At 38.4% G+C, this 15,485-nt stretch overlaps 1 long non-coding RNA gene across 1 annotated transcript in view; it reads right to left on the bottom strand.

Annotated features, from left to right (window-relative positions):
* The window catches only part of LOC131828928 (uncharacterized), a 38,324-nt gene extending 28,747 nt beyond the window's left edge, over positions 1–9,577 (bottom strand). The window contains exon 1 of the long non-coding RNA XR_009352616.1: positions 9,285–9,577. This is a non-coding gene — a long non-coding RNA (uncharacterized LOC131828928). The remainder of the gene's footprint in view (positions 1–9,284) is intronic.
* Between the last annotated feature and the right edge of the window lie 5,908 nt (positions 9,578–15,485).

Raw genomic sequence — 15,485 nt, 5'->3', positions numbered from 1 at the left:
TCTTTCTCTTAGCACCCACAGTAAGATATCTTTCTTCCATCTGCAGAAATAATTTGAGGCACTTTTTTCCTCACCTCCATGATAAGTTTCAAAGAGAAAATATATTCATTATGTTATGAACAAGCCACAGACTGCCACAATTTCAGGTATTTGCAGGCACTGTTGCGCCTATATATAGCTGTGGAGTCATTTTTCCAAAATCCGAATATAAAGCCCCTATTTCTATCCTCCATTTGATTGGAACCATTCAACCATCCTGGTAGATAATAAGTTTGCATGTTCTTAGATTGCATTTCATTATGCTTCAGTTCCCCTAGAGAATAAACGTGCTCTTTTTCCCAACAATTGTAGAAGAGAAATACTTTTGACATCTCAAATTTCAGAGAGCCTCAGGAAGACGTCCCTCTTCTGGACATCAAAGTCTTTGTTTTTTTTTTTTGTTTTTTTTTTTTCCCCTGGACATTGATTTGTTAAATAAGAGAAGGCTGTACTCCTTCGTGGCAGCCAAAATATCTATTAATTTAAGTTTCCTAAGCAAAAAGGAATCTAAATCAAAATAATACCATCTTGTTGGAATTTAAATTCCAAAACAAAGAAAGAATACCAAAAATCTCTTTTGTTTTTAGGGTCCCTCCTTTTTTCATGGAAGGACCAGCAGTGGAGATTGGCTTATCTTTTTTCTTGGTTAGAGCCACCAAAGACTTTTGTATTATTTTTATTTAATTTTTAGCTTCAGAGAATGTTCAGTGCTGATATTTCCAAGGCTCATTTGATGTTTGTTTCTTCTTTTGAATATACTCAGGGCACTTTCTAGCTAGGACGAACAAAATAAGACAGATAAGGTCCTTGACTTGTTGGAGTTCATGGAATTGATAAAGTTTATAATCTAGAAGCAGATGATAAACAAAGAAAGAAAAAAGAGGATTTTAGATAAAAATACATGATGTTAATAATTAACACAAAGCTATGGGACAGAAGGTTCCAGGATGTGGGAAAGCTACTTTACCTTGGGTGCTCCCTGAACTCTGCTTTGGAGTTGTGGCTTTCAAGTTGAGATCAGGGTAGGAGAAACCAGCCATGGGCTACACCATGGAACAATTGTTCCAGGCAGTGAGGATAGCAAGTAAAGTGCTGTTGCCAAGTAGAACCTCCAATCACACAAAGCAGCTCTCGGGAGAGACAGGTCTACCCACATCTCACTTCTGGGAAGTAACCTGGCTGCTCTGCACCTCAGACTCTAGTGTCTCGTGTTCTGAATCCAGTACCTTTCCACTCTGTCAAGTTGCCATGGTCATATTGCCATATCTAAAAAAATACATACATAATTATAACCACAAATGCTTATTGGGATAGCCTGAAACCCAAATAAACCCACCTACTTAACAGAATCTTGGTCTGAATCTTCCTTGCAAAAGAATTTCAAATAAATTATATAGATATTCTACTCCAAACGAGGAGGAGCATAACTCCCGTCATTACATGTGAGCTGCGCAGAGTGACTTCTTTCCAAAGAATACAGTATGGAGAGATTACCTTAGAGTTAAGAAACCTGACTAATGCTACTTCCTCCATATAATCAATATCAACATCAATAGTCAAAAATCATGTTGATGTCATATACACTTGATATGAGTTGATGAAAATAGTACTTTCCTTCCAAAAACCAATAACCCTTGACTAACCATGAGGAAAAAATCAGGCAAATTCCAGTAGAAGAATATCCTACAACATACCCTATCAGTACTCAAAACCATCAAGGTCAGGGGTACCTGGGCTCAGTTGGTTATGTGTCTGCCTTCAGCTCATCTCATGATCCCAAGGGTCCCAGGATCAAGCCCTGCATCTCATCAGACTCCCTGCTCAGCTGGGAGTCTGCTTCTTCCTCTCTCTCTCTGCCCCTCCCCCTTCATTCCCGTTGCGTCTCTTGCTTTCTCTCTCAAATAATTAAAATCTTTAAAAAAAAAATCAAAATCACCAAAAACAAGGAAAGTATAAGAAAATGTCATAGCCAGAGGGAACTTAAGGACACATGACAATAAAATGTGGAATCCTGGATTCTGGAACAGAAAAAGGAAATCTAAAGAAATATGAATATGAACTTTTACTTAATAAAAACGTATCAATATTTGTTCAGTAATAGTACCAAATGTGCCATACTAATGCAAAACTAATAAGAACAATAGCAACTATCAATAATAGGAGAAACTGTGGACAGGGAGGGGAGCAATATACAGGAAATCTCTGTACTATCCACTTAATTTTCCTGTATATCTAAAACTCTTTTTAAAAACCATCTATTACAATTTAAAAGAATCTCAGTCAAAACAAAATTAGTTAGGAGGAAAGATATCCCTAGTCAGATTTCACCTCTGTTGTAGTGACATTCCCTTCCGGTGACACATGAAAAATCAGATATAGCCATCTTGCAAACTGGCAGGAAAAAGAAATACTAATAAAGAAGGTCAAAGTGATAAATTCCATTTTTAAGAGAAACTGCAAACATCATCAGTCTTGGGCCTCACCCTACCTTCTCAGTTCCATAGAACATTTTGATGCTTTCTAAAAATGTGCATAACTCATAAAAGCAGACGGTATATTGGTTTCTTTTAAGTACCCAACTCTACAATATAACATGATAATATGGTCTATCAGCTAACCTTAAATGAAAACATCAACCATTTGAAGGATAGTCCCAGTCTCTAAAGGTGTTCTCAACAAAGTAAATTTCCACTAGATCCCGCGAAGTCTTCTCTCAATGAACATTTCTTGACTTATATAATATGGGCATAATATAGAAAGTGCTGTCTTTAAATACAGAGAGGATAGATAGATTAGATAGACAGATGATACATAAGTGATATCCAGTAACTTAAAATCAGGCATGGTAATGATCTCCTGCCATTATACCACAAAAAAAAAAAAAAAAAAAAAAAAAAAAAAAAGGTTAAAATATCCTGGATATAAATCTTTTTTTATTGATTCAATCTCAAAATTTTAAAAAGCTCCTATTCATGTACCAATAAATTTTACATGAATGCCTTGTCATTCCTACTGTCCTTCCTAAAACCAAGTTTTAAATTCAACCAGAATAAAAGTAACATGGTGCTCATTTTCAGACACCAGAGAGAAGTTAATCTTATAATGATCAACAAAATGCTTGTGGCTTTTGTTTCCTTATCTTTTTCTGTATAATGACTGATACTATTATTTTTCATTAACCCTATCCAATCCCCTTTTCAGTTGTTACTGGACTTCATGGGTTAAGATACAGTTAACGTTTACACTGAAATTCAAAGTGAAACAATAAGAGTGTTCTCACTCTACCTTGCCAGACCCAGAACTTGTTACATCTCCTTAGGAAATGTAGCTGAGTGACTAAACAAATGTGATGACCCACAGGATTCAGTTTTCAAACAGACGGACCACAGGACCATGGTGATGAAGTTCTTGAACACCATCTAATTCAACCCTGTCACATTGAAGAAACAGCCCTGACAAGTGAAGATTTTGTGATCATAGTTAATTTGTAGCAGGACCCAGGTTAGAATACAAATCATTCATTCATTCATTCATTCACTCATTGAAACATGGTTATGTTCAACACATGGGGTAAGAATTGACACTGGGCACATATAAGCTAAAACAGACAGAACCGTTGACCTCATGGAGTTTATAGTCTATCGGGAGAGGTAGGTTTTAATCAGTCACACAAGCAATTATAAAAATGTAACTGTAATGGGTGTTATTAAAAAAAAGATATACTCTTGCAATGAGAGCTTATTTAGAGAATTATGAGCAAATCAAGGAAGGTGCCACTGGGAGAGTCACATTTAAAGGAGTCACTGGGAGAGTCACATTTAAAGGCACTAATGAAGCAAAAAGGGGAGAAAAGAGTTTTCGGGCCAAGGGAACACCAAGTGTGAAGAACACGGGAAATAGAGACTGTGAAAAGGGGTGTGCATGGCCAGAGCCTCAAAAGTGAGCAGGAGTATTTTCCAAAATTGAAAATCCTTAGGTAAATGGAAATTGGATTATGCAGAGCCTTGTGTGTCAGGATAAAGAGTTTTGTCTTTGTCCAAAATACAGTGAGGAGTTATTGAAATTTTTGAGAGATTTGGAGGCGGTTGGTGAAGGACAAGCCCATTTGCCCTATGCCAAGATGATTCTAATTATAATTATGAGACCAGGGAGGATGGGGTTACCCACCTAGGAGACTTTGCCAGCCTGGTGCTCTGCTATACTACATATGTTTCAGAAGCCATCCACCAAATTCCACTCTCCTAGAATGGCAGGACTCAATTTCCCAGGTCACATGGCAGTTGGGTGTGAACGTGTAACGAAGCTCCAGCCAGAGAAATGTGAACAGAAGTGAAATGGGCTACTGAGGCTGTTGCCCAAGACTAGACAACACCTCTCCTTGTTCTTTCTTCCACCTTTCTGCTGGATGGCCGTGAGGAGAGTAACATTTTGAAGGTAATAGAGCAACTGTCTGCCTAGATTCCTAAATGCCCCCATGGCAAGAAACATTTCCCAACCTAGATCCTGTGTCCAGACTGTCTTATGAGAGAGAAATGAGCTACTACTTCTTAGGGTGACTTCATCCCGGGGTCTATCTGCTACAGCAATTTAGCACGGCCTAATTAACTCAGTGAATATGTCTGTCTGTGTTTATGCATATGCACTATGTCTCATATGGGTCAGTGTCTATAAACTGGGAAAACAACTAGCAAATTCATTAACTAGGGACCTGCTTTAGTTTTATTACATAAGGTAATTACTTCTTAGTTTATATAAGCCCACGGCCCCTCCTAGACTGACATTTTATGAAATAATTGACTGAGCCTCACAAGTGTGATGAATTGCACACCCAGGAATTTCCCATGAGAGGACACACCTTAAATAGTTTCTAGTTTAAGCAAGGCCAGTAAATTTTTAAATGTTTGTGGTTAGTTAGGGATTACTCTAATATAATAAGAAAAGTATAAATAAGACTCTAAATTATTAATTCGCTAATAATTTTTTCTTTTGGCCAAGGTTATTTCCTGAGTTGAAATACTCTAATTCACTGAAAATTGTTTACTAAATACTTCTACAGGAACCTCACTAAGACCCACATTAGAGCAAATATTGATATTTTGGGTGCTATCAATATTAACTATATTTATTTCTAAAGACCAACGTGTATTTCTGAAGTATTATTCTGGTTTGGATAGTCTACAAGTTAAAATAAAAAACACACTCAGATCATAGACAAAGTTGGGAATAGAAAATTGAGATTCTGTCAGGGAAAAAAAAAAAAAAAAAGAATGGTCATTGGGCTAGCAGCTCCATGCATACCCCTTCTCCACAACACTTCATACTTCAGGATGTCCTACCATGCTTGGCATTTTCCAATTCCAAATTTAGATAGAGTGGTAGGTAGATGAGAGAGAGAGAGAGATCTTTTCCTCCTTTTCAAGGATTATGCTACTGGTGCTGATTATTATCTACGGATATCTACACCCATCTACGGATGGGTGTGGTTTTTAAAATGTTTGCCATCCAAGAAGCTAAATGTATTCCAACATGCCTATGAAAAATAACAAGAAATTGTCAAAACCAAACCTTTTCAGCTCTTAAGGTGCTGGATTCATATTGAATTATTATTATCATTTCCTTTCTGCTGAAATTTTGATGACATGGTCATCATTCATTCAACCAAGTGTGGCCATTTCAGATTCAGTTAAGTGTCTTTATTCAAGGCATCCTCATAGGCTCCTTTATTTGTTAGAACTATTTCAAAATGAATAGTCAGATGAATCACCAAAGCATTGCAAAGCAAAACTCATGTGTCAGGGCTAAATTGAGGAAACAGAACAAACAAAAAGATGAGGCAATTACAGGCTTGGGAAATTGTTTATGATATAATATTGAATTAAAAAAAGGAAAAATCTATCATTTAATATGAAATGTGTGTTGTGGAGAAAATCTGATAGGCAAAGAAAAAGCATTCAGACAAAATGGGGGTTATCTCATGGCGGTAAGATTACAGGGGATTCTTAAATTTTTTGCAGTATTTTCCATTCATTTTATATTAACTTTTTTTTAACTAATAAGAAATAAGCACTGCTTTTACTAGGCTTAAGTTATCCCCTAGCCTGCACTGTCATCACCCTTTTGCCAGCACCTGGGCCAACCCCATGGAAGAGGGGCAGAGTTGGGGCAGGCCTGGAGTCTCTAGAGCAGAAAACATTAGGAGATAGCAGGTACCTTTTGGACCAGTGCAAGCACAGAGAACTGCCCAAAATATCTGCTGTTCTAAAAAAGCTCCTGGTCTTAACATTAGCAGGCCCATGGTGTTGGGTAAGTGGACATATTGCCCATTTGGTAGTGAGATGACTTCTAGAGCTGGATTCCACAGAGGATTCTGTTGGAAGGAACCACCTACTAGCAGGCATGTCACATAACCCCACTGGGCTTTGGGTTTACTGTTTATAAAATGACTGACAACAGGTAAAAGGACGTGACATTGAAAAGCCTTTTCCTAAAACTCCCTGATTTTAAAAAAACTAGTCTTAAAGGAACACAGCATGTTGAAGAATGTCTCATTTTGGCTTAAAATTGAAAGACCAGATGTATTCTCATCTAAGCCAAGAATGAGACAAGGGTAGTAAGCAATGAAGTAATTATATGAAGACCTGTCTAATATCTGTCTCCAAGTCCAGGCTATAGCTCTAGAAGGACAGCGACCGTGCTCTGTCTCCAACATCTAGCACAGTGCCTAGCAGAGTAGGTGCTTCATTAATATTTTGTAGATGGGAGAGCAGAGAGCAAGCAGACACATTGGCTGGCTGGCTGTTTTCACCACCAGTATTGAACTTTTCCTAACACTACAATAAGACAACATATGGAAATTAAAAGTATAATTAACACAAAGCTAAAATTCTTATTTTTAGATCATATGATCATCTACATTGGAAACCCATGAAAAAACTGTTTTAAAAAAATAAGAAAAAGCTAAAAATAAATATTAAAAATAGATTTTCTATAAATTAATGGATCCCAAGATACAATGGAAAAAAAAAAACCTCTTATAGTAGTAACACAAGTACTAAATACTTCAGGTGGAAATAGGAAACATAAAGAACCTGGCTGAAGAAGAACATGAAACTCTCCTACAGGGCATTTTGCTAGATGTAATGTTTAAATATAGTAAAAATGTCTTTTTAAGTGTAATTCCACTGAAAATCTCAGGGTCTGTAATTGCAAATGCCAGTCTGTGATCAACATGAATGCTGAAAGAATAAGAAAGGGCAAAGGCTTTCTTAAGATACTTTCTTAAAATACTTTCAAGTACGATATTAGTGAAAAAAAAAATAGTCACCAAATTAAGAATTTGTTTTACAGTGAAATTTACCTAGTGGCCAAGTCTATAAATTGGGTCCTGAGATCCATTCTTAGATCTGCCCCTGACTGTAAAAGTAGTGTGAGCCCACTCATCTCTAAAATGGGTATAAAAAGAATTCTATAGTCACAGGACAATGGGAAAATAAAGAAATCTATAAGAAACGATGCTGAGAATGTTTATAGCAGCAACGGCCACGGTTGCCAAACTGGGGAAAGAACCAAGATGCCCTTCAATGGACGAGTGGATAAGGAAGATGTGGTCCATATACAGTATGGAGTATTATGCCTCCATCAGAAAGGATGAATACCCAACTTTTGTAGCAACATGGACGGGACTGGAAGAGATTATGCTGAGTGAAATAAGTCAAGCAGAGAGAGTCAATTATCATATGGTTTCACTTATTTGTGGAGCATAACAAATAGCATGGAGGACAAGGGGAGAGCGAGAGGAGAAGGGAGTTGAGGGAAATTGGAAGGGGAGGTGAACCATGAGAGACTATGGACTCTGAAAAACAATCTGAGGGTTTTGAAGGGGCGGGGGGTGGGAGGTTGGGGAACCAGGTGGTGGGTATTAGAGGGTATTAGAGGAGCACTGGGTGTGGTGCAAAAAACAATGAATACTGTTACGCTGAATAAATAAATAAATAAATAAATAAACAAATAAAAAGAAATGATGCTGAGAAAATAAACTGAGGAAAAATGTTTATTTGTTACATATTCATGTTCTTACATATCCAGTTCTTACATACATCTTACAGAGTATCAACAAGCTAAAGCATTAAATGCAAAATGTTAAAACTACAGAATAGCTAACAGAAAGTATAAGTGATTCTTCTCTTGTTATGGGGAAGGCTCTAACAAACAAAAGAAATTAAGCAATATCACAAAGAAAAGGCAAAAAGGATCAGAGAAATTTGGAACTGCTCCATGTAAAAGAAGTCATTGTAAGTAAAAAGAAAAAGAAAAAAATAAGAAAATTAGAAGAAAAAAATAAATAAAAGAGAAAAATATTTTAGGCAAGACATATGACAAATATGGAGTTATCAACTTTAATATATAAACAGCTCTTTAAAATCAATACAAAGAATACTTAAAACTCAGTAGAAAAATTGCAAAGGATGTGAACAACTAATTCACAAATTAGAGAACTAAAGAAAAAAGGCAAATTGTCAGAATAATGAAAAAGTGTTTAACTTCCTCAGTTCTAGAATTTCCAAATGCTATGTATTTGATGTATTTGGAGTCAAAGAAATCCATAAAGGGAAATGCAGAAATGAAAGCATTTTGTGTACCATTTATGCCAGAAATTGCCTAAAATTGACTCACATATATGAAGCATTGTGAAACTCCCATTTAACCCTGGTGTGTTAAGGAGTACTTCGAAAATTTTAATGAGATATTGGAACTCAATTTTGATAACTTGCACTATGCCATTTGCTCACTCGCTCTGCCACCTTGTGTTGTTCTCTAATTTTCTAACGTGGTGCATGTAACTTTCCAATATGACCATGTCCACATCATAAATAACCAATATGGATGAGCAAGAACTAATTAGTTGATGAAAGGTCCCTGAGGAAACCGTAGAGAGATCTAGTTGTGGATCTCGTTTTCTTACCACAGTCATTACTTGTTCAAATGTAAGATGATTATTAAATCAGTGTTTCTCCTAATGAGGTCTAAAATTCCTGCTCCCTATTTCATCCCTTCAGAATCAGAACCTGGAAATTGGCATTTTTAACAAGCACCCCACTGAATGCTTAGGGACTTTCAAGTTTGTAAACTTTAACTATAATGACAGACCACCCAGTCCCCTCTATTGCCCCCAAAATTGGATAGTCTGAAGGAAAAAAAAATGCATGCTAACAGCCTCCCTCTGTACATACAAGAACGATACCCACCTCAATTCTCAGATCCTTGTTATATTTGAGTTGACGTCTCTTTAGGTTTATTCTCCCAATTCCATGCATCAAATTACACTCATCGAAGCTGCCAGTCTTCAAAAGTGCTTTCAGAAGGCACATAAATTCAATCCTGACTCCTTATGATTCAGACATTTAATCACACCATAAACTTAATGGAATCCAATTTGAATGTAGACACCTCAATAGCTACATTGCATTGAATTCACAACCTTCATAAAATGTGGGTCTCAAAATGAATCACCAGCTTAATGAAAAGTTCAGAGGAGAATTCCGCCCTCTCATTGGTCACTGTCCTGGGTCTTCAGCTTCCAGGAAAAGGACTGGAGCTGTCAACACAACACTGTAGCCCAGGCAACCAACCATGCCACTGGGAACTTTTCAACACTTGAAAAAAATAAAAGTTACTATAGAAACTTTCAGATGTTCTTTAGATTGTTTGGACAGCCCATGATTTATAACAGTAATGATGCCAGGGTCAGACTTCACCTGTCAGTTTAAGACCTCCCTTCATTAACAGCCCAGGAATAGGTTGCTTTTGGGGTTCTCAGACTCTTGCCTGATTCCCACCATAAAGTGTGTTCCTCAAGTGGTGTATGTTCTCTGGGTAAGAAGAAAGGGATAGAGGAATAGTATGCTTCCAAAGGCACAACAATTACTTAAAACAACAGGAAATAAAAATACAACTGGTTCTCCAAACATCCAGATGTGGTCTCAATGATGTTTGGCATCCTCTAGGTGAAGACATCTGGGTGATCGATTCTGACCTTCCAACCAGATGTTTAGCCATAGTGACAACTCAACTTTGAACTGAAACTGAGTAAGAATTGCAGTTATTATGGAGCTATCTTTGTGAGCTCCTTATATTGGGAATGTCTTCTCACATTAGCTTTCCTACCTTGGGTAGGTGGCTTTGCCTGAAAGAACCTCAGGGTCTGCAGAGACGCTGAGATCAACCTTCTCAATTGTGCTTTCTCTTCGTTAAGCTTTTGTTGTCATTGCTAAGCTAAGTAGAAGGAAGACCAAATCCTTTCTTTTTCTTTCTTTTTTTTTTTTTTTTTTTTTTTTTTTGAGGACAGCTGATGGAATCTACCTATTCTTAAAAAGTTATTTACCTGAAGTAGGAACCATGTCCATAAGGGAAGGAGGTAGGTGTCTCAAAATGTCTTGTAAACTTTTTGAGTCTAATATGCTGAACTGCAAATTTAATCCACTGAAGTGGTTTCATGCAAACACTCCTCTCAAATTCCTTTTGTACAAAATCTTGATGCATAATGTATAGAGTCTGAAAATGGATTAAGCTACATTTGGAGATGGTTTGAGTTTTTTTTTTTTTTTCCTTTCTTTTTTTTTTTTTTAAAGCAAGCAAAAACAAGTGGTTTTTGTTGTTGTTGCCTTGTTTAACCCTTCCTGCTCAAGCAAGCACACATGGATTGTGTCTTCTCAAAGCTGCCTTCCACACAATGTTTCTTGGTTGTTTTTTTTTCCTTTTTCTTACTGTCAAAAAGTTTGAGATGTTAGAAGTTTTAATTAGAAATGTGAAGAGTGAATTAGAATCATTTCCCTCAAATTTCCTGACTCAAGCAAGCAAATAGACTGGTAAAACCTTCTGATTTACTTCTGGAAGATAATTTAGCAACCGAGTCAGCAAATGAGTAGAATCTTACTGAAAAAAATGTCTCCAGGTATTCCTGGATCTTAACTACCCTGAGGGCTGTGGCCATAGGTGGAACACTTGGTCTGTATGTTGTTGGAAGAAGATGTGGTAAATGCTCAGAGACACATGTCCACCAGTGCCAATCAAGGCCAAAATGATGGAAAAGGAGACAGCCAGGGAGGATTGTTGAAGCTTTGAAAGAAATCACAGATACTAGGAATCTTACACTTAACGCTTTGATGAATCAATACATTTGTAATGCTCTGTTTCATCATTTGCTTATTTTTGCATATCATTTGAATATTATGCAAATTGTACTGAAAAAAGAATTGTGGCTAGAATGAGGAATTTTGGGCTGAAGCCCTAAGTTTGACCTAGCATTGTTCTATGAACTTAAAACCACTTGCTTTTTCTAGGTTCCATATCGTCATCTGATATATAAGGAGAACCACCCTCCCTGCATCCAGGCCAGTGGGAGAGTGAATGAGATGGGTGGGAAAGTATTGTGTCAAGTCTCAAGCCTCATGGACATGGACGATTTCTCTGTTTTGGGTTAACTACTGTCTTCTTCTGAGTAAATGGTGGCATCCTTGGCTGTTCTGCCATATATTTCTTCACCAGGCTTCTCCAAAGCCAGGGTGAAGAGAACAGTTGGTTCTCAGGGAGACTCACAGCTGCAGCACAGCTGGCCACTCCTGGGGGCGTCACATACTGGGTCCCAACAGGAGCTTTCATGTTCACACGGGGCTCCATACATGACTCTTAAAAACATGGCTTCAGATCAATACAGAGAACCAACACCCCCCTGACTCAAGATTTCTTGTGGTTCCCATTCTGAATCCTCACCTGGTACCACCTTGTTTTTGACCTCATGACTAGCCCTTCTACTATTATTTGCCTTGCCCCTCCTGCTTCCACATCATTCCAGTTATCAGGTTTGAGTCTCTTCTCCATTGTGATTCAAATGATTCACTTACTCATACTCCCTTTCTCTTGTGCCCAGCACCTGACACCCCAGGCCAAGAATAGGACACAAACAAAAAAGGCGGGTTTTATTGGCAGGTATAAAAATCGAGATGTGCCTCCCAAAACAGGCCATGTAAAGCTTTCAGATTCTATAGGGGAAGACGACAGAAGAAAAAGAATGTTTTTTTCCCAATTCACCTCCTCTTCCTACTTTAAATGTTAACACACACTAGTGTATGTGAAAACACAGAGGAATCATATCCTGTTTGTGCTTCTCCATATAGAGCTTGATTTGTTGGATGCAGTGTTGAATGGAAAGGGAAGACTAATTTAAATTCAAATTCATTCCCCATGACTTCACAATAATAAGGACCTTACTAAACATTTTTTAAAATCTCTACAATGTAGTGAGAGCAAGACCATGCCTGTCTTGTTCATTGGAGTATTTTTAGGACCCAGCACACAGAAAGTGTTTAAAAAATATTTGTTGCCTGAATGAATACATAAGAAGAAAAAACAAAGTAATATTTGAAAGATTTCTTATTATCTGATGCTGATAGAGAGTAAAGTTAATGATTTAGAGAACAAGTATCCAGCAGTACAGCTCGCTAATACCTTTTAAAATGTGTTGATACTCATAAATCCAAAATAAACGACCTGTAAAATCACTTAAGAAGAAATAATACGCATTTAATCAGGCTTCCAGAGGAAAGTCTCGGGGAAAAGCTGAGAACTTCAAGAATTATTAAATCCCTTCCAATTCAATCACTGACCGATCACAGACACACCGCATGTCCCTCTGCCCGCAGGGCTGTCACATTCGGCAGTCCTGCTCAGCCCTTCGTTATAAAACTCCCAAATTACAGCCACCTCCTGGAGCCAGAGGGAAAGGCTTTGGATCAGCTGCAAAGGGTAAGTCCTCTTACAGGTCTACCCAGCACGCTTTTCCACATTCCACAGAGGGATCTTCAATCAAGGGGGAGAAATTGAACACATCACCCACATCCTAAAGCCAGCATCTTCAAAGTCTTAACACACGGCTTTAGCTTCAAGTCAAAGGGCTCTTCCTCTGGCAAATAAAATTCAAAATACTGTGAAATGCCAGTCTGTGCTTTATAATCCTGTTGAAGTTTTTGGAATTTAACAGTGTTCTGGTACCTTCCATTCCATCCTGAATTTTACCTCTTAGTCTGTTAATAAGAGCTACTTTACCTTTCCCAGAGTTTGATTAAGGTCCTGAGGGTGGTAGTAAAATGGATCCATCTTTTTGTTACAAACTCAATTAGCAGAAGTTAGAATTGCTCTCTTCAACAAAGTTAAATAAATTGTTAATGAGAAATTTACCTTCACTTGATTCGTTAGTTGCCTTATTAGCTTGGAGTCAACACTATTAAAGGAGAAGATGCTTATTAAAGCTTAAGGTGTTTGCTGGATTGAATGTTAAAAAGAAGATGGCAGGATAGCACTGCTGACTGCCTGCTTCCAAAACCCGGAGAGGTTTCCATGATGCATCCAAAATAAGCAACTTTGAGCCTTCATTTGGGGTTTCCTCATCAGAGAAATAGAGATGTACCTGGTAGGTAAACGTGCCACATTCCCATTGGTAGGTAACGTCTACAGCTTCTCTTTTTGGCTACTGTGACGAGATGGTTTTCTAAGCCATATAGACACTGGCCTGAAGGAAGTCCACTCAGTTGCAAGTGAGTCGGAACACCTTGCCTCCTCTGATAAGGAGGGATCTAAAACATGTTGGAAGAGGTCATCAAGGGGGACATGACCACTCATTGACCTGTGAACTGAACCCACACAATCAAAGGTTTCTCATTCCCTCTCCTGTCCTTAGAAGGAACATTCTACCTACCTTCCTCATACTGGGAACCAGTTTCAAGGAGTAGCTTTGAGAGAGCAATGTGTTGTTGAGACCATCTGGACAGTATATGTGACTGAACCCAGTTAAGACCTCTAAACGTTGAAGGTTCTGGCAGGAGGGTACAGAGAGCTACTCATCTCACAACTTTCCAAAACAAGCCTCATATGTAAATTCCCTTGTTTATTAAATCTTCCACCTACCAAGCTGGAGTGATCTACCATCTTCTTGGTTCTTTCCTTGCCCTTCCTGTGTGGGAGCCGGTTTTTCAAACCACCACCCGCACCATAAACATCAGGGGCATAGGAGAAGGAGGCTATTTACTCAAAAAAAGTTTATGGGCAGATCTTAAAACCACCTCCTTGTTGTGACATTTCTAAAATACCTCACTTTGACAACCAGGACTGGCTCTAGGCATAGTTGTGAGGTCAGTCGTGACTGTTTTCAGCCCCTTCTCCATTCCCCTCTTTAAAATTGCTCCCTTACATTCCCACCATGTGGCTCCTCTGCCAGAATCTACAGGCTGATTCTCTCTAGTTCATCTCAACATCTTCATGGCCATTGGATGGCCCTGCAGAGGCTGGCAAGCTAAGTGGTGTCATTTCCCAGAGTGGCCTACATCTCAGGTTCCACACAAGACCTAACTTCAACCAAGCAGACACTCCCCCAGGAAATATGGAAGTAGACTTCAAAATGTAGGCTATACTCTTCTACTTTCTCTAGCTAGCAAGTGTGGAAACATACAGACAATCTAACAGAAGCCCCAGGGGCCAGACCCTAGCACTATGGATACTGAGAGGCAGGCCAAGAAGGACATTTGTTTTGTTGTTATGGGCTGGGATAGACACAGTGAGGTACAAAAGTCGACAGTTGTAGAGGTGATTTTCTTCTTTATCAGCTGGATCATGGCAGCAGCTGCCTCTGTGGGTCAGTTCTGAGGTGTTATTCTAGAGTGTGATTCCTGGAAGGTCAGCTGAAAACCTTTTCCCCCTGCTCTTCTAAGGGTTTTTGTAAACTCCTTATTCCTTGTATGAAATCCATTTCCACTAAAAGTAGCTAGACTGAATTCTGTTACTTGCAACTAAACTCTAACAAAGACACTTCTTTCCTGCATAACAACCGAATGCTTTAATGCTTGCCCCCCCCAACTTCTCAGATGAAATGAGTTGATAAATTGATTCACAATAACGTAGTTAATAACTACTAAAGTAATTTGGGGGTACTTGCCTTAACCCAAGCAAAAAGATTCTAATGGTGAATTTCCAAACATGAATCTTTTACAGTGTTGATGGGAATTTTTTATTCCTAGGTGGGGAGGCGTATGTTTTTTAAACTATAAAGTAGCTGTTGCTAGTTGTTAATGATGACAGAGATGATAATTATAGTGGTGACGTCAAAAAGCATGAGAGAGCAAATCAAACTTGTAAGGTTCACTCAGCTGATATCCCTAAGCTCCCCTACTCTCAATCCTCTAACCAGGGCAGGAAACACCATGGTCACCACCCAGCTTCTCACTCCTCACTGCAGAACTCTCAGAGGGAGTGTTCTGTGATGTCATGACAATCCCATGAGAGAGAAAACCTGCATCAGAAGGAGACAAGCAAGAATCTCCCTGAAAGTCAAGCACATTACTCTCAGAGAAGACAAAGACAGGTGAAGAACAGGCTGTTGAGTGGAGAGATGATTGATG

The sequence above is a fragment of the Mustela lutreola genome, chromosome 4 (genome assembly GCF_030435805.1).
Source record: "Mustela lutreola isolate mMusLut2 chromosome 4, mMusLut2.pri, whole genome shotgun sequence".
Lineage (NCBI taxonomy): Eukaryota > Metazoa > Chordata > Mammalia > Carnivora > Mustelidae > Mustela > Mustela lutreola.
This window is presented reverse-complemented; position numbering and strand designations above follow the sequence as displayed.